The following is a 20,267-nucleotide window of genomic DNA, read 5'->3' on the forward strand; positions in this document are numbered from 1 at the left end:
GTGGCCTGAAGGGTGCTTTGTTACTGAAGGAAATAAGGAACTTTTCTATGTTCCTGTCAAAAAAATCTACAGGGAATTTGGTAGGGAAGTGGTGACCTTGAGGGGAGCATGGCTATGATTTTGTTATTTTTGTGTTTCTTTGCTGTAAACTGCTTTGAGCGTTTCATATGAATGTAGCAATATATTAATTGTCATCAATAAAATAAATACAAGCGATATTGTACACCCTAGGGAGAGGCATGGCATCCCAGCCTCCCCAGGATGAATCCCAACACTCTCCTCCTCCAAGGACAAACCCAAGCATGTTCCCCTCTCTCACACCACTCTTCCAAGACTGACCCCCAGCCTCCTTACCTCTCCCACCAAGGATGGACCCAACAATCCCCCCCTTCTCCCCATCCCCAGGCTGCTCCCCAGCAGTACTAACACTCTTCTCCTCAGCACCCTCACTCTGTGAGCACGTGAAGCTGGCTTTAAGGATAATGGAACCCAGTGCAAATGACTAAAACAGCTCCCTACCCCCATGGAAAACTGGGGGAGGGGAGAGGCTAGTTGTAACTATTTCAACTCAAGTAATAATTAAAATTCAACACTCATGTTACATGTAAACCATTTTAAATAGTATGGCCTAGCCTGCACATCCTGTCTCTCTCAAACATGCACATACAGCTACATACACACTCATACATGCACACTCGCCCTTCCTCTTATTCACACACACACACACACACGCATTCTCACACATGCGTACTGGAATTCATTGCAGAGGATGTGGTTAAGGCAGTCAGCATACATAGCCAGGTTTAAAAAAGGTTTGGATAAGTTCCTGGTGTAACTGCTTATTAGTCATGTTGACTTAGGGAATAGCTATTTCTTATTACCGGCTTCAGTAGCATGGGATCTATTTAATGTTTGGATACTTACCTGGTACTTGTAACCCTGGATTGGCTACTGTTGGAAACAGGATGACAGGCTTGATAGACCCTCAGTTTGACCCAGTAAAGCAACTTTTTATGTTCTTATGTAGGCTGTCTTATATACCCTCTCTCTCACACTCATACACACACTCACACATTCATTAAGGTGCTCTCTCACATACACACCTGTTTGGTCTCTCATCAACACCCTCTCTCATACACACACACATTTATACAGGCAGGGCTGGATTTAAGCATAAGCCACATAGGCAAGTGCCTTGAGCACCAAATTCTGAAGCCAAATTGCTGCTCTCTGATTTCCAGAGGGAGGAGAAGGAGATAAACCCTTGCCTCAAGTCCTCTACCTATATGTGGCATCATCTTAAATCCAGACCTGTATACAGGCTCTCTCTCTTTCTCACACTCACACTCACACACACACACAGAGTCTCAGTTCATCCCTCTCTCTTCTATGACTATGGTGAAATGGAGTCTCCCATACCCCCACCAAGCCTTTCTTTGGACCGCAGCAGGATAGAGTCTGCCACTGTCCCACTGGGTCTTCAGGCTGTGGTGGAATGGGGTTCCTAAGGCCCCACCAGATCTCTCTTAGGAATCTTGTGGGCACTTCAGTAATCACATCTGTGGCAAGGCAAGGTGGCTGCCATAGGAATGTTTTCAGGGGACACTTTTTGCCATCCCTAAAATTTTACCACCTAAAGTGACCACCTCAACTTACCAAATTATAGAACCTCCCCTTGTAAATCACCTAATGTATTATTTGTACAGCCTCTCTTCTAGTGTTCAGCTGAGAAGTATATGGGTCACACTCTGTCCCAGGACTAAGTTTCTGCACAGTTCAACTGCCCTGGGGCATGGATTCTCTAAAAGAGGACTGGGAAGATAAATCTTCAGGGCCCAATGTGTAGGGAGTGAACCTCTTCTATGGATGTAGCACTCTGTAATGTTAAAGTACAAGGATGGATGGGTCAAAATAACCAGTCTGGGCACTCTGGATGGGTTTTCCAACTCAAATTTACTGCTGCTGATCATCAGTAGAAAGCATTTGGCACAATACACATGTAATAAGGAATTGGTTTAAATGGTATAGCTAATTATAAATACTAAAACAAAATCTCTACTATACCCCAAAGTACCCATTAATACTTTGAACCAAGCCAAACCTTTTGCAATCTTTGTTTTGAAGTAGTTGCATCTATTTACACTAAATGTTTTCCAGGATACTGGACTCATATTGAGCTTTGTCAATTTGAGTTTAGCCACATTGAGTGTGTAAGGAACCTATAGTTTTCCTTACCAGAATGAGTCTACTTATTTTCTGGGGAGTTTCAGAGAGATTAGTGAGTATAGGTTGGGGTTTTGACTCCCTCATGTGGGAGCAGCAGATGGTGTGCTTTAGCAGAACATAAACTCTTGCCACCATCTTAGGTTCTGGATTTCTATGGAGCATTATCTATCTGGTTAAGTTTCCTGAATTGCCCTGCTGTGGGTCTGCTCTGCTTATGCAGTCCCACATTTGCTTATTTTTCAAGAAACAAAGACTCTGAGGGTTTTCTTCACAAAGGCCTGGATAAAGAGAATTTCAACAGAGTGCCGTTTTTGTTCCCCATTTTCTGAGATTTTGGTTTATGAGAAGGACATTTTTCCATCAATCCTCTCTTATTAGGTTTCCCTTTTTTGAGTCATATTTAGTCTGTGTCTTTATCATTTGAGAAGCCAAGGGCCCTGGGTCTCATTATTATTGTTTGTCTGGAGAAATTATGTCTTTCATCCAGAAAGAATGTGAAGAGTAGCTGTATTTTCTTATAAACAAAGAGGAATGGAATTACATTCATTGCCAGAGAGAAGGAATGAAGATTAATTTTTCTGAGACTTTCCAATATGGTCCCAGGTGAGATATATTGGGGAAAAGAGGAGTAGATCAGTGCCTACTGGAAATTACTAGAGATGTGCATTGTTTTGTTTTATTGGTTTGAGCTTCATTTTCAGGCCCGCGCAGAAAATTTCATTTTTCCCGCCGTTCGTTTTTTTTTTTTTTTGTGGGTTCCAATTTTCGTGTTAGTGCGTGCTAACACGAACTACAAATTTTTCCAAAATTTCGGAAAAATTCAGTTCATTTTTTGGTGTCCCCGAACCATGATGAATTAGACAATTTTGTTGATATTGTCTAATTCATGAAAAATGAATGCACATGTCTGGAAATTACTGGAAGGAATGAGAGTATTAAGACTACTGGAGAGGTGTGATATATTTGGTACTTGGTATTCAATTTAGAAATTGGGATAATATTCTACCCATTCCAAATGTGAGCAGAAAACTGAACATTCTAGATGAAGGTTTACACTTTCTTCAGTCAAATTAATTTGAAAGGAGAAGAAGTTAAATTATCAAGGTATTAGCTATTATAAATTCTGATGATATTTATTAGAAAAAGTAAGGTCACAAATTTATTGCATCTTTCAATGATGTACATCACTTTAATTTAACATAAAAAAGCTGTAAACAACAATTTTCATCCATTTGATCAATGGTAAGGGAAATTGGAAACCATTCAGTTTCCAGCTTATTTATTGTTGTCACAGACTTTAGTAAATATCAGTTCTGTATGCCAAGGGACCTAAGGGGCCATGTATTTGTGATACATGCAAAAGGGCCTTGAAGCTAAGCTTCCCTCACAGAGAGCCTTGGACCACAAGTATAAGCTGTCCTGGAAAACTCTTGCAAATAGGGTCAAATCTTTGATTGTGTGTCTTTGGGTTCAGTATCCAGCTTTTATTTTACCCAGGGATTACAAATGTTAATATCATTTGACTACATTTTCTTTCTTTCTTGGCTATTGTCATTTGTTTGGTTTTCTGGTCATTTTCGTTTTTGTTTTTCTGTTTTTTTGTGTTTTGTTTTTTGAATTTTTTGAAATCTTGTTTTTGGCAATGTTTGATATTTTTTGCTTTTTGTCCTTTTTTTTCATGTGTTGGGGTAATTGTTTTATGTATATTTGTGGTCTGCATATTGTTACTTGTTTTGGGCCTTTTATCAGTCTTTATTTATCAATTTGGTTACTGTTTTTGTTATTCTTTTTTTTGGTGTTATTCTATATTATTTTGTGAAGTTTATGGGTGGCTTATATTTTTGTATTTCTGTTTGAGTATAGTTTTGACATATTTTCTTTGTATATGTGATGAATATTTAATAAAGATGACTTTAAGCAAATTACCTTATTGGGTACAATACACATTTAATTCTGGTTACATCCATTTTCCAAAGTTGCTATTTGTGAATGTGTCCCTCAGTGCTGGGGTTCTGAAATGTTTTCACCCTCCAGGGTTTGGAATGTCAGGTATCTTGAGGGTTACCTCTACTTCTCTATTGGTAAATGCGATTTATTAAAGCAGGTGCAAGGATGATTGATTGACCATCATACTAGGCTTCATCGGCTTGAGTAAACCCCTTATGGCTCAGTCTTTTATATAATCATCGGTCAATAATGATGTGTAAGTTCAACTTCATGTTCAGTGATCATTATACTTAATTATTTTGTTTGATTTTTCATAATGCAATAACAAATTCAACTTTGCAAGCTACATAAGCCAAAGAGAATTAAAGTCAGAAAATCAAATTGCTTGTCTAATAATCCATTATATGGTTGAATGCCAACCGTGAGCCCCGACACGGGACCATGTTTCAAGCTTCTCTCCAGCTCTTCTTCAAGGGACAGTTATACAGTTCTTATAATTTGAGCATCTGCGAATCAATATAAAAATACCATACAAGTGTTTTCAATATTTTATCTCATGAACGCAAACACTTCTAATACTCACTGATGGAAGCAGGCATTCTCTTTGAACCCAATGGCATTTATTTATCGGAACTGACGATATGAATGATGCCAGTTGGAGGGATTTAAATTACCCAGACTGTCACTTATTCATGAAGAAACCTCCTCCTAAAACGGAAATGCCGACCTGAGGGAGGCCTGCTACTTACGGATCTCAACTAAATAGTTGAGTATTTCTAACGGAAGTGATGACATGAAAAAGGCCTGTGGCTTATAGGTCTTGTCCTAATGACTAGGTGTTTACAACAAAAGAATTCAACCTGAAAAGGCTTGTAGCATGTAAATCTCGTCCAAATGACTGAATACTTAAGACAGTGAATACCATTCTATGGTGTTGTTTAAACTATGTGGATGAATAGTATTGAGTCAAAAAATCCACCGCTGTTCCTTTTGATTTAATAATCATTTCGGTTATTAAATCAAAAGGATGAATAATATTTTTATTTATTTATTTAAAAGTGTTTGTATACCGTCTTTACAAACAGTGTTTAATCAAAATGGTTTACAAAAAATCCATCGCTCAATACTATTCATCCACATAGTTTAAACAACACCATAGAATGGTATTCACTGTCTTAAGCATTCAGTCATTTGGACGAGATTTACATGCTACAAGCCTTTTCAGGTTGAATACTTTTGTTGTAAACACCTAGTCATTAGGACGAGACCTATAAGTCACAGGCCTCTTTTAGGTCATCACTTCTATTAGAAATACTCAATTATTTGGATGAGATCCATAAGTAGCAGGCCTCCCTCAGGTCGGCATTTCCATTTTAGGAGGAAGTTTCATCATGAATGAGGGACAGTCCGGGTATTTTAAATCCCTCCATGGTTGGCGTCATTCATATCATCAGTTCCGGTAAATAAACGCCATTGGGTTCAAAGAGAATGCCTGCTTTCATCAGTGAGTATTAGAAGTGTTTGCGTTCAACGCTTATATGGTATTTTTATATTGATTCGTAGATGCTCAAATTATAAGAACTGTATAACTGTCCCTTGAAGAAGAGCTGGAGAGGAGCTTGAAACATGGTCCCGTGTCGGGGTTCACGGTTGGCATTCGACTATATAATGGATTATGAGAAAAGCAATTTGATTTTCTGACTTTAATTCCCTTTGGCTTATGTAGCTTGCGAAGTTGAATTTTTAATTGCATTATGAAAAATCAGACAAAATAATTACGTAAAATGATCACTGAACACGAAGTTGCACTTACACATCATTATTGACCGATGATTATATAAAAGGCTGAGCCATAAGGGGTTTACTCAAGCTGATGAAGTCTAGTATGATGGTCAATCAATCATCCTTGCATCTGCTTTAATAAATCACATTTACCGATAGAGGAGTGGAGATAATCTTTGATAGTGTAGTTGTTACCAGTACCCCACCTCAAAACAAAATTGTAGCTGTAGTGATATTTTTTTGGTAAGTATCTTGAGGGGCCAGGGATCTCCTAGATGTAGCAGAATCTCTTCCTAAACAATACTTCCAAACTCCTAATCATCTTCTCTCTTTCTGGGTAAAAACTCTGATGGCTGTCACCTGATAAACAAAACTTCTTATTCTGACGTTTCCTCACCAGATGGTAATTTAATATCTTTCAGAATGAAAAGTCCAGGATAGCAGGGAAAAACACACACAAAGCTCTTCTCCTTTCCCCACTCTTGGGCAGGAAGGGCAACAGAAAGCTCCCCCCCCCCCCCCCCGAAACAAAACAAAAAGAAAATCTTCACCAAAAAATACTGAATCACTCAAATCAAAGTCACCCTTGTCCATCCACTGGGAGTGAGATGGAACAGAAAAGCTTCTCTCATACTAATCCTCCCAGAGTAGAGGTATTTTCTTTCTTTGAGTAAGGACCAGGAGATCCAGAAGAAAACACCAAAAGCAAAAATTCAAAAATCTTCATCAAATTGCAAGAGCTGAGGCTACCCCTTCCAGCCAGGTTGTGGACCAGAGAGGTAAAATGCCGCCTCCTTATCCCATGACACCAGGTTGTGAGACCTAGCCCATCCAAGGATAGGGGATCAAAGAAAACGCGTTCAAAATGCCACAATGTGCTACACTGATCTCCTGCTCTGCCTGCTTTTGAGCGGACAGAGGTTCACCATTACAACCAACCTCATAGGGGTGTTGTAGACAAATGGTAATGATATGCTTCTCTCCTCATATAGTGCAGACCGCGGGGGTTGCCACATTTGGAATGGCGGGCTATATCCATAAAATAAAATAAATATGGTAACAAAAGAACAGTTTGTTTCATTTACATTTAATGTGATGGCTGGGCCTGCCTGAACTTTCAATCTGGATCAAAAGATAAAGCGCTGCCTTCATATCAAACCTGTTCTTCTGTCACACATTATGTAATATGTAATATTCTCACACATTACACAAAAACCTATTTGATTGCCAGGTTGACACCTGAAAAGGTATGAGTCATAAGAACATAAGAACATGCCATACTGGGTCAGACCAAGGGTCCATCAAGCCCAGCATCCTGTTTCCAACAATGTACTAAAGTGCATTAATGGCAATGCAAATATTAACGCATGTGTGGGAGACCGAGTGGTGTTTCCCCGGCTGGAGACAGAAAGCTGCACTGACTCCAGGCTTTCTGGTGCAGATGAAACTTTATTAAGCAAACACAATACTTCCCAATGAACTTCCTACCTTAGCAGTGAACTACCTTAGCAGTAGTCACTTACACACACAGGGGCTGTATACTGCCTTGCTTCAGATCAGTGTACCTTCACTCCCTTCTGGTTTGGACAGAGCGCTTTACAGGAACTGCCTTCCTCCCGGAAGCATAAGGGCCTCCTGAACACAGCTGGGCCTGCACTCTTATTCCAACCCCAGCCAGATCCCACCCACAGAGCTTTATCCCTCTGTGGGATTTAAGGTGGACTAGGCACCTAGCCTGGTCCAGCACACTTTTAAAGGGGGAAACCTTTAAAAGTGTCTGTTACAGCATGCTAAATGCCTCTTTTATCTATTGTAAGCGGTTAACATGCATTAGTGTTGTTAACATGCATAAACTAGCTTGTGTAGTGTTAATGGAAAATTTATTGTAATATGGTTATGAGATACAAAAGTATGCAAATAGTTCATTACCTATTAATGCAACAACATTTATGCATATTAAAATGCGCAAAATGTAATGGAAATGAATTAATGCAAAAAATGTAACTACTCCTCAAGAAGCTGTAGATAAGTTTTTGCATCACTAATCTGCATTAACATGCATACTTTCATACTCATACTTTATCATGTGAGATAATGTGCCTTATTTGCATCTCTGTAACAATGGCCATCGATATGTATATTAAACATCATGTTTATGTGCATTAATTGAAATATAGAAACATAACAACAGAAAAAGACCATTACGGCTTATCTAATCTGTTCATTCATACCAACTATTTAGCTTTATAATCCCTACCACTCCTTCAGAGATCCTCTGGGGTAGATTTTCAAAGGGTTACGCGCGTAACCCTTTAAAAAAAAACCTGCACGCGCTGAGCCTATTTTGCATAGGCTCGGCACTGCGCACAAGCCCCGGGACGCGTGTATGTCCCGGGGCTTTGAAAAAGGGGCAGGGCCGGGGGCGCGGCGGCGGTCCAGGGGTGGTCCGGGGGTGGTCCTGAGTTCTCCGGCACAGTGGCCGTGCCGGAGGTTCGCACGCCGGCAGCTGGTGGGTAGGCGTAACTTTGACAGCAAAGGTAGGGGGGATTTAGGTAGGGCTGGGGGGTGGGTTAGATAGGGGAAGGGAGGGGAAGATAGGGGGGATCGGAGGGAATGGGGAAAGCCATCGGACCTCCCCTAGGGCTCGGCACGCGCAAGGTGCACAGGTGTGCAACCTATTGCGCGCACCGACACCGGATTTTATAACATGTGCGAGGTAGCGCACGCATGTTATAAAATTGGGTGCACATTTGTGCGCCGGGTAGCGTGCACAAATGTACCCCGCGCGCGTAGGATTTAAAATCGGCCCCTCTGTGTTTATCCCATGCATTCTTGAATTCAAATATTATCCTTGCCTCTACCATCTCCATGGGGAGGCTGTTCCATGCATCTCTGTAATAATAATTTCTTTAGATTACTCCTCTCTTTCATGTTCATCCCATGACCCCTTGTTTTAGAGTCTCCTTTCCTTTGAAAGAGGCCCACCTCCTCTACATGGAAACCTTGGAGGTATTTAAAAGTCTCTATCATATCTCCCCTATGCTACCTTTCCTCTAGGATATACATGTTTAGATATTTAAATCTGTCCTTATATATTTTACAACAAAGACCACTGACCATTTTTATAGCCGCCCTTTGTACTGACTCTAACCAGTTTATATCCTTTTGACGATGTACTCTCCAGACCTGTATACAGATTTCCAATTGAGGTCTCACCAGGGTCCTATACAGGAGTAATACCACCTCCTTTTTTTTCTGTTGATCATTCCACCCAAGCATTGCTTTATCTACCTATTTGGCCATCTTAAGATCATCAGATATGATCACCTCTAGATCCCACTTTTCTTTCATGCTTAGAATAATTTCATTCCCCTATACTGTACCTATCCCTTGGGTTTAAGCAGCCTAAATGTATAACTCTGCATTGTTTAGCTTTAAATCTAAGCTGTCAGACCCCAGACCCCAGACCATTTCTTGAGCGTCACTAGATCCCTTCTCATGTTTTCCATAGCTGTCTACCCTGTTGCACGTTTTGGTATCATTGGCAAAAGAGAAATCTTTCCCAACAATCCTTCCACAATGTTGCTCATGAAAATGTTGGAAAAAGCCAGTCCAAAAAATGATTCCTGTAGCACACCATTAGTAACGTCTCTCTCCTCAGAGTGAACTCCATTTGCCTCTACCCTTTGAGCCTCCCACTCAACCAGTTTCTAACCCAGTTGGTAGTTTAGGGCCCATTCTAAGGGTTCTCAATTTATTTATGTCACCTAGGTGAGAAAATGAAAAAGTCACAGTACAGGAAATAATGTCCTATTGTGTACTGCAAACTAGTTAAGAGATAGGAAAGAGAGAGTAGGACTAAATGATCAGTTTACTCAGTGGAGAAAGGTAAACAGTAGAGTACCTGGGACTGTTGCTATTTAATATATTTATAAATGATCTGGAAAAGGGAATAATGAGTGAAGTGATCACATTTGCAGACATTACAAATTATTCTAAGTTGTTAAATCATAAATGGATTGTGAAAAATTGCAAGAAGATCTTGCGAGACTGGAAGACTGGGCATTTAAATGGCAGGTGAAATTAATATGGACAAGTGCAAAATGATGCACATGGGGAAAACTAACCCACACTGTGGTTATATGATATTAATATTAAGAGTTATCACCCAGGAAATGGACCTGGGATTCATAGTGGAAAATACTATGTAATTCTCAGTTCAGTATGTGGCAATGGTCAAAAAAGCAAATAGAATTTTAGGAATTATTAGGGAAGGAATGGAGAATAAAATGGCAAATATCATAATGCTCCTGTACTGCTCCATGGTGAGGTTGCACTGAGAGTTTGCAATTCTAATTGCTGCATCTAAAAAAAGATATAATTGCATTGGAAAAGGTACAGAGAAGGGCAACCAAAATGATAAAGGTGATGGAACAGCTCCCCTACAAGGAAAATCTAAAAAGGTTGGGTCTGTTCAGCTTGGAAAAGAGATATCTGAGGGGGGATATGATAGAGGTCTATAAAATCATGAGTAGAAGTCCATTAACGGCTATTAATCAAGTTTATTTAGGGAATAGCCACTGCTATTAATTGCATCAGTAGCATGGGATCTTCTTAGTGTTTGGGTAATTGCCAGGTTCTTGTGGCCTGGTTTGGCCTCTGTTGGAAACAGGATGCTGGGCTTGATGGACCATTGGTTTGACCCAGCATGGCAATTTCTTATGTTCTTCTTATGAAGCAGGAAGGCAATGGGGGAGTTGGTTGGAATGTTAGATGATTGAGGGATTAAAGAGACACTTAGGGAAGGTAAGGCCATTGCGGATAGACTAAATGAATTCTTTGCTTCGATATTTACTGAGGAGGATGTCGGGGAGATACCCATTCTGGAGATGGTTTTCAAGGGTGATGAGTCAGATGAACTGAACCAAATCACAGTGAAAGATGTAGTAGGCCAGATTGACAAACTGAAGAGCAGAAAATCATCCAGACTGGATGGTATATATTCCAGGGCTTTGAAAAAAACCTGAAAAAATGAAATTTCAGACCTTTACAAGTAATTTGCAACCTAATATTATAGTCATCCATTGTACCTGAAGACTGGAAGGTGGCCAATGTAACCCCGATATATAAAAAGAGCTCCAGAGGTGATCTGGGAACCTATAGACCGATGAGCCTGACTTCAGTGCCGGGAAAAATTGTGGAAATTATTATAAAGAATAAAATCACAGAACATATAGATTGACATGGATTTACCCAAGGGAAGTCTTGCATCACAAATCTACTACATTTTTTTGAAGGGGTGAATATGCATGTGGATAAAGGTGAACCAGTAGATGTGGTATATTTGGATTTTCAGAAGACGTTTGACAAAGTGGATTTTCAGAAGGCGTCTTCTGAAAGTGGACTTTCAGAAGACGTTTGACAAAGTCTTCTAAGAAAACTAAAAAGTCATGGGATAGGAGGAAATGTCCTTTTGAGGATTGCAAACTGGTTAAAAGACAGCAAACAGAGAGTAGGATTAGATCAGTGGTTCCCAAACCTATCCTGGAGGGCCACCAGCCAGTCGGGTTTTTGGGATATCCTCAATGAATATGCATGAGAGAAAATTTACATGTTATGGAGGCAGTGCATGCAAATTTCTCTTATGCATATTCATTGAGGATATCCCAAAAACCCGACTGGCTGGTGGCCCTCCAGGACAGGTTTGGGGACCCCTGGATTAGATGGTCTGTTTTCACAGTGGAAAAAGGTAAACAGTGAAATGCCTCAGGGATCTTTACTTGGACCGGTGCTTTTTAATATATTTATAAATGATCTGGAAAGAGGTACGATGAGTGAAGTGATCAAATTTGCAGATGACACAAAATTATTCAGAGTAGTTAAATCACATGCAGATTGTGATAAATTTCAGAAGGACCTTGTGAGGCTGGAAGATTGTGCATCCATATGGCAGATGACATATAATGTGGAGAAGTTCAAGGTGATGCATATAGGGTGACTCGATGTTAGGTTCCATTTTAGGAGTTACCACCCAGGAAAAAGATCTAGACTTCATAGTGGATATTAAATCGAAATTGTCTGCTCAATATGCTCTGGTGGTCAAAAAAGTAGGGATGTGAATCGTGTGCCCAACCGTTTTAACGATCGATTACAGCTGGGGGGGGGGGGGGGGGGGGGAATCTGATCGGCATGGTGTTTTTTTGTAAAAAAAAAAAAATCGGTTTTTCAGTTAGTGCGCACTAACAGGAGTTAGTGCGCACTAACAGAAAATGATACAATTTGACACTTTCCAGGTCAGTTAAGGTCAGTTTAGGAATGAATATGTATTCCTATTGGCTGCCCTCTATTTATTCATGTTACCAAGGTTTCCACTGACGTGATGGTTTAATATATGGGGGATGGGAAATGGAAATGGTTGATAGCTTGACAAAAAAAGTAATGTGATCAGTCAATGTGACTAGAACTTGTGCCCTATCCCTGATACCGGGGGTGTTGTGATCTTCCTGCACACAGTGCCCTATCCCAGTTACCGGGGGTGTTGGATCTTCCTGCACACAGTGCCCTATCCCTGATACCGGGGGTGTTGTGATCTTCCTGCATGCAGTGCCCTATCCCTGATATCGGGGGTGTTGTGATCTTCCTGCACTCAGTACCCTATCCCTGATACCGGGGGTGTTGTGATCTTCCTGCACTCAGTGCCTTATCCTGGTTACCGGGGGTGTTGTGATCTTCCTGCACGCAGTGCCCTATCCCTGATACCGGGAGTGTTGTGATCTTCCTGCACACAGTGCCCTATCCCAGTTACCGGGGGTGTTGTGATCTTCCTGCACACATCCCAGTATCAGGGATAGGGCACTGCATGCAGGAAGATCACAACACTCCCGGTATCAGGGATAGGGCACTGAGTGCAGGAAGATCACAACACGCCCGGTATCAGGGATAGGGCACTGAGTGCAGGAAGATCAAAATACCACCGGTATCAGGGATAGGGGACTGTGTGCAGGAAGATCACAATACTCCCGGTATCAGGGATAGGGCACTGCGTGCAGGAAGATCACAACACTCCCGGTATCAGGGATAGGGCACTGCATGCAGGAGGATCACAACACTCCCGGTATTAGGGATAGGGCATTGCAAGTTAGATCACAGCTCTCGAGATCCTGCACAGGGCAGTGCAGAGAGGAAGATCACAACACTCCCGGTATCAGGGATAGGGCACTGTGTGCAGGAATATCACAACACTCCCGGTATCAGGGATAGGGTACTGAGTGCAGAAAGATCACAACACTCCCGGTATCAGGGATAGGGCACTGAGTGCAGGAAGATCACAACACCCCCGGTATCAGGGATAGGGCACTGTGTGCAGGAAGATCACAACACGCCCGGTATCAGGGATAGGGCACTGCGTGCAGGAAGATCACAATACCACCGGTATCAGGGATAGGGCACTGCGTGCAGGAAGATCACAACATTCCCGGTATCAGGGATAGGGCACTGCATGCAGGAAGATCACAGGACGCCTGGTATCAGGGATAGGGCATTGCAAGGTAGATTGCAGCTATCGAGATCCTGCACAGGGCAGTGCAGAGAGGAAGATCACAACACTCCCGGTATCAGGGATAGGGCACTGAGTGCAGGAATATCACAAGACCCCTGTTATCAGGGATAGGGCACTGCGTGCAGGAAGACCACAACACTCCCGGTATCAGGGATAGGGCACTGCGTGCAGGAAGATCACAACACTCCCGGTATCAGGGATAGGGCACTGCGTGCCGGAAGATCACAACACTCCCGGTATCAGGGATAGGGCACTGCGTGCAGGAAGATCACAACACTCCCGGTATCAGGGATAGGGCACTGCGTGCAGGAAGATCACAACACCCCTGGTATCAGGGATAGGGCACTGCGTGCAGGAAGCTCACAACACTCCCGGTATCGGGGATAGGGCACTGCGTGCAGGAAGATCACAACACCCCCGGTAACCAAGATAGGGCACTGTGTGCAGGAAGATCACAACACTCCCTGTATCAGGGATAGGGCACAAGTTCTAGTCACATTGACTGATCAGTGATCACATTACTTTTTTTGTCAAGCTACCAACCGTATCCACCCATCCCCCATATATTAAAACATCACCTCAGTGGGAACCTTGGTAACATCAATAAATAAGAGGGCAGCCAGCCAATAGGAGTACATATTCATTCCTAACTGACTTAACTGACCTTAACGTGACCTGAAAAGTGTCAAATTGTATCATTTTCTGTTAGTGCGCACTAACTCCTGTTAGTGCATACTAACAAAAAAACACGATTTTTCACGATAAATCGGTGGAATTCCTATTGTATCGAGTCCCTTACTGATTAATGATGATTTAAAGATTATCTGATGATAATATAAATCGTTAAAAAACGATTTACATCCCTACAAAAAAGCAAACAGAATATTAGGAATTATTAGGAAGGGAATGGCAAATAAAATGGAGGATGTCATAATGCCTCTACCTCACTCAGCAGTTAGATTGCACCTTGAATACTGTGTGCAATTCTTGTCACTGCATCTCAGAAAAGATATAGTTGCACTGGAGAAAGTACAGAGAAGGGTGACCAAAATGATAAAGGGCATAGAATGACTCCCCTATGAATAAAGTCTAAAGAGGTTAGGGCTGTTCAGCTTGGAGAAGAGACAGCTGAGGGGGGAATATGATAGAGGCCTACAAAATCATGAAAGGACTTGAATGGGTAATTGTGAAATGTTTATTTACTCTTGGATAATTCAAAAACTAGGGGATACTCCATGAAGTTATCAAGTAGCACATTTAAAACAAATCAGAGAAAATCATTTTTCACTCAACGCACAATTGTCGGACAAGACCTATCTCTGGTAATGGCCATGTTAATAGTTTAGTACATTGGTCCCTAATTCTTGGGTTCTCTTACTGGCCATTGTTTTATATTTTATTTTGGTCAATAGTAACCTTTTAGGTTGCTAATGAGTGTATAGTAGCCTATATTAAATTAGTTTGGAGTCTCAGTCCACTTCCTAGTGACTGAACGTTAGTATTAGAGTTCACACAGATTAGGAGCATGGTTATAATATGTAACAGAGATAGCTAGCATTGAATATATGGACACAGTGTTACCTTTTCACCTTTAATAATAACTGTCATTCCAGGGCAGAATGAAAGAGGAGTGCCAATAATGCGTTTGTAATGTAAGGTCCTTCTGAGTTTCCCACTAAAATTTATGTCCTTAATACAAGGACTGTAATGGTATATTCCAGGTCTAAAGCTAACCCCTTATATGAACATGGAATGGACTGATCAAACAGGAAGCAATGACCCCCCCTAGTGAGAGAAGCTGAAGACAGCCTGCAGAGAGGAGGTGAGAGCAGGAGCTCTCCTCCTGAACAGCAAGAATAATCTTAGTTCCAAAGAAGGAACAAGGAATAGAACTTTCAGTTGTTAGTAGAAGGGTCATTATAGGCTCCTCAAAGGTTTTCTGGGATTCCAGCATAACAGTCAGTTGGGTACCAAGGGGTGAAGGAGGCAGAATATGACTAACCTGTATCATATTTTCATCATACCCATTTGGTACTAACCAGAGAGAGAAGGAAATGAGTCTCATCTGTGGCATGAGAGTCAAGTAGTGAGCCAAGATCTACAGGTATTGGAGTTTTATAGAAAAAAGAAAAGGTGAGAGATGAGGGATTAAGGGAAATTTGGGAGAATCAGGTCAGGATTTTCATTCATTCGAAACAAATGTAAAAACATTTTTGGTTCATCCAAATTCAAGTGAAACAAATGGAGGGGCCCTGTGATAATACACATTTTCATTTGCATTAGTTTTCAGATCCATTAAAGTATATGGGGCAAGCAAAACGGCAAATTTCTTTTTCTTGAAACGAGACAGAGCAGAGCTGAAATGGAAAGGGACATGAAAGGAGCATGACTAATCAAGGTGACACTGCCTATCCAAATGTGACCTCCTCATTTTTATTTAATCTGAAACCGAAAGGAAAGTTGAATTTAGGGAGGTCATCATTTTCTAGCGCAATCTCTATCTTGGATTTGAGAGAGAAAGGAAAGACTTAAGCTCTTACTAGGAGAAAAAGTTTACAGAAGCATTTAGATAGGAGAAAATTAATTAGACTGCCTGCTGCCTTTGCTTATCACTGTGTCACAGGGTTACAATAACAATAATTAAAGTGCTATAGACAGACTGCAGCACAGTAGGTCATAGGGATGTGCATTTGTTTGAAATGAACGGGTAAAATGCAATAAATTAGTCCGTTTTTGTTTCATATGTGGACCCCGAAAATGAAATAGAGGAGTCACACATATCTAAATGAAACTTTTTGTCTTAATTTATTTGTTATCCATTCGAATCTATAGCCAATTCAAGTCTATGCTGTGTTGTGAGCCCTAAATAAACAAGTGCAGGTAAGTATACAACCATCTGTTGACTGTGGAATATCACAGGCACCTGGGAGCTGAGGCAGGACAAGTGCCCTCCAGGGCTACACTTAGGGGTAGATTTTATAAATGTACGCCCGTGCGTACTTTTGTTCGCGCATCAGGCACAAACAAAAGTACGCCGGATTTTATAAGATATGCGCGTATCTTATAAAATCCAGGGTCGGCGCGTGCAAGGGGGTGCACATTTGTGCACCTTGCGTGCCGAGCCCGGCGCGCGCTGCCCATTCCCTCCGAGGCCGCTCCGAAATCAGAGCGGCCTCGGAGGAAACTTTCCTTCGGCCTCCCCCCACCTTCCCCTACCTAACCCACTCCCCCAGCCCTATCTACATCCCCCCCCTACCTTTATCATGAAAGTTACGCCTGCTCCAGGCAGGCGTAATTTGCACGTGCCAATCGGCCGCCGTGCGATTCCCCGGCCCGGGAGCGATTTCGGAGGCCTCGGCCACACCCCCAAAATGCCCCTGGGCTGGCACCATGCCCCCGACACGCCCCCAGAATGCCCTGAACATCGCGCCGCCCCCGACACGCCCCCTAGCAAAGCCCCGGGACTTACGCATGTCGCTGAGCCTATGCAAAATAGGCTCGACGCGCGCAGGGGGGTTTTGAAAGGGTTACGCGCTTAACTTATGTGCGTAACCCTTTTAAAATCTACCCCTTAATAAGCAGGTTATCCCCATCCTGTACAATTGGTGCTGTAGTCACATTCAGGCGCAGCTGACTAAGGCAGAGGGGAGTAGCGTGCATTTCATCTGCAATATCTGGACCAGTGTGAACACTATTTATTTATTTACTTACTTATATTCTGCCTTTCAGTCAATCAAAGCGGATTACAGAATACAAACATAATAATGAATAAAACAATATTACAACAATATATTGCATACTTATTTCTGTATATATAAACTATCAAACAGCATTAATTAAAAGCTTCTAAAAACAGCCTAGGTTTTACTTTTTTTTCTAAATCATAGATAATCAACTTCATTACATATATCAGCCGGTAAGGAATTCCATAATGAAGGACATAAAATAGAAAATGCCTTTTTTTTTTTAGTAGTAGACAAAGTAAGAACTATTGATTAATTCTGTGATGTAGAATGCAAAGATCAGGCAGGCAGATAAGATTTTACCATATCCTTTATACAAAAACTTTCTTGATATTTGACTTTGGGGCAGATTTTCAAAGGGTTACGCGCGTAACATATGCGTGTAACCCCCGAAAAGCTGCCCCTGCGCGCGCCGAGCCTATCTTGCATATTATGGATTAGGTAGGGGAAGGGAGGGGAAGGTGGGGGGTGGCGGAAGGAAAGTTCCCTCCGAGGCCGCTCTGATTTTGGAGCGGCCTTGCAGGGAACTGGGAAAGCCATCGGGGCTCCCTTAGGGCTCGGCGCGCGCCGACCCTGGATTTTATAACATGCGCGCGGCAGCGCGCGCATGTTATAAAATCGGGCGTAGATTTGTTCGCGCCGGGTTGCGCGAACAAATCTATGCCCGCGTGCATCTTTTAAGATCTGGCCCTTTATGTGTTAAACTTAACAATTTAAATTTGCTTTGCTTTGCTACTGGTAGCAATGTAATTCTTTCATACAGGGTGAACAACTTCACAAAATCTGTAACACTATGCATGTTTACTTCTTCCTGATGGCATATGATGGAATATGGCTGAGGCAGGGGGGTAGGCAGGAGCTTTAGTGGGGACTGAGCATCAGGGTGCAGGTGGGCTGTGCTGCACACCCAGGGGATGGAGAGCCGCCATACCTCATGCAATATTCTATCAGGAATACGAAAGATGCTGGAGGGTTGGCAGCTAGATCAGAGCGACAGGAGTCTTCGGGCAGGTTTCTTTGTGACAGACAGTGGGAAAAATATGCTAAGAGCAATGGAAGATGGGGGGGGGGGGGGGGGGGGGGGCTTCGCCTGTTTCCTGTTGAGAAATGTCTATAGGATATCTTTAGCACAGGAACTACTGATTCACTTGAATCATGTCATGGATGTGTAGGATCAGAAGATATTCAACAGCTAGTAGATGATGAGGGCTTGGCAAGTCTAGTTACTAATGTGCTATTTAGTGAGCAGCCAAAGGAGGCAGTAACTGATAGTCCAAGAGCACCCATTTAGAAAAAGTAAGTAGTGGAGAGCGTGAGAGATGCCCCCTGGCCTTGCTCCTCCTCATCTGTGTTGAATCCCAGCTCCCACGTATCCAGTGAGGGTGAGAGGATCCTGTAAGACATAAGAGATGTGACGGCATCTTTACAATTTTGGAGGTCCAGGGTTTTGCAGACTGTACTCACTGTTGGAAGGCCATCCACAGAGGAAAGATAGTGGGCCACCTTACAAACAGTGCTATGCAGAATTATCAGCAAAAAACATCTGTTAACATTGTTCTCAGGGGGGTACTACCTGGGTTTGGGGGGAACTCATCTTCCACTCAAAGAAGCAGCAGCAGCAGTACCAGCAGCAGCAGCAGAAGCAGCAGGAAAGCCAGAGAAAAGAAAAGGTCCATCTCCCAAGCTGACTACCTAGACTTCCCTCAGTGAGGTGACAGACAAGCAGCTCCCCTGCTTACATCAGCAGCGTGTCACCATGGAGCAGATGAGGTGTCTTACCACATCACTTTCCCAGGCTAAGAAAAGGGGCAGGCAGCATCAAAGGGGGGTGACGCAGTGAGTGCCTCAGGAAAACGATTGCCATGGCCCTGCAGATAATGGAGAGCATGGGATTAAAGCAACTGCTGCTCCTCTTGGCCCTCAATTATCAAGTGACCTTTAGAACAGAATTCACTAGGCGGGTTCTCCCTACCACGCATGTACACTCAGTCCCAGGCTTGCATGCATGTGAAACTGGCCAAGGTGGAGGGAAGCAGCGTCCATTTCATCGGCGGGATCTGCACCAGCCAGAATACGCAAACCCACCGCAGAATCTGGCGGAAGGTGATGAGGCAGGTGCGGGTAACAGCTCGAGGGAGGGGTGAGCCAGTAGGGGTAAAGGCGGGCTCTGCTGCTCACCCAGGTGAGGGAGGAGAGCCCGGTTCATATATTAGCAGCAATAAAGGGGAGGATGAGGGGCTAGCAGCTAGATCAGAAAGGTAGGACTATCTCGTTCCTGGCTATATTGTTCAGACAGTGGCACTAACATGAAAAAAAAAGGAAGTGGACGATAGGGATCTGTTGCTTTGCTAACTGGCAGTAAGGGACATCCTGGCAGTAAGGGACATTGCTGGATCGGAGGCCATGGAACGCGGCAGTTCAGTTCTGAAGGAAATGATAGAAAAGTGCAGAAAAATAATGGGGCAATTTCATCGGGAGTGTGAAGGGTGGGCAGCAGCAGCTCCATGAGAAGCAGAAAGCTGTGGGGGCACTGAGTGAGGGGGGGGGGGGGAAAGCATCAAGAGCAGTGGCAGTAATGTCCCCAGGGACAGAGTCCAAAGTGAGGCAGCAATCTACAGTCTTTGCTTCCGGGAGGATTTTTAGTGTCTCTTCTGCATGAGAAGTTTAACTGGAATGGACACTCGTAATTCCTTGCATGCGGCAATACTGACGTACTACTTTTTCATTGTGCGATATACTAGCAAGGGCACTACTTTAAACAACTCACTAATAACATGGAAAAGATTTGAAAAGCTTAAGCTGAATATGCCCGTAGAAGAAAACAATGGGAAAACTCGCAGCAGCCACGGTATTAACTGGTAGCCAGGGTAATAACCAGGAATGAGCTGCTTCCACGGCTGATAGCCCTCCATTGGCTGCCTGTAATATTTTACGTTCAGTTTACAATCCTATCTCTTACAATTTTATGCTCTTGCTGGGTTTGGGCCAAGCTACTTGGCAGCAGAATTGGT

At 42.7% G+C, this 20,267-nt stretch overlaps 1 protein-coding gene across 2 annotated transcripts in view; it reads left to right on the top strand.

Annotated features, from left to right (window-relative positions):
* RAMP3 (receptor activity modifying protein 3) overlaps positions 1-20,267 on the top strand; it is a 349,358-nt gene that overhangs the window by 39,677 nt on the left and 289,414 nt on the right. The gene's annotated exons all lie outside the window — the stretch shown is intronic.

The sequence above is a fragment of the Rhinatrema bivittatum genome, chromosome 2 (assembly GCF_901001135.1).
Source record: "Rhinatrema bivittatum chromosome 2, aRhiBiv1.1, whole genome shotgun sequence".
NCBI lineage: Eukaryota > Metazoa > Chordata > Amphibia > Gymnophiona > Rhinatrematidae > Rhinatrema > Rhinatrema bivittatum.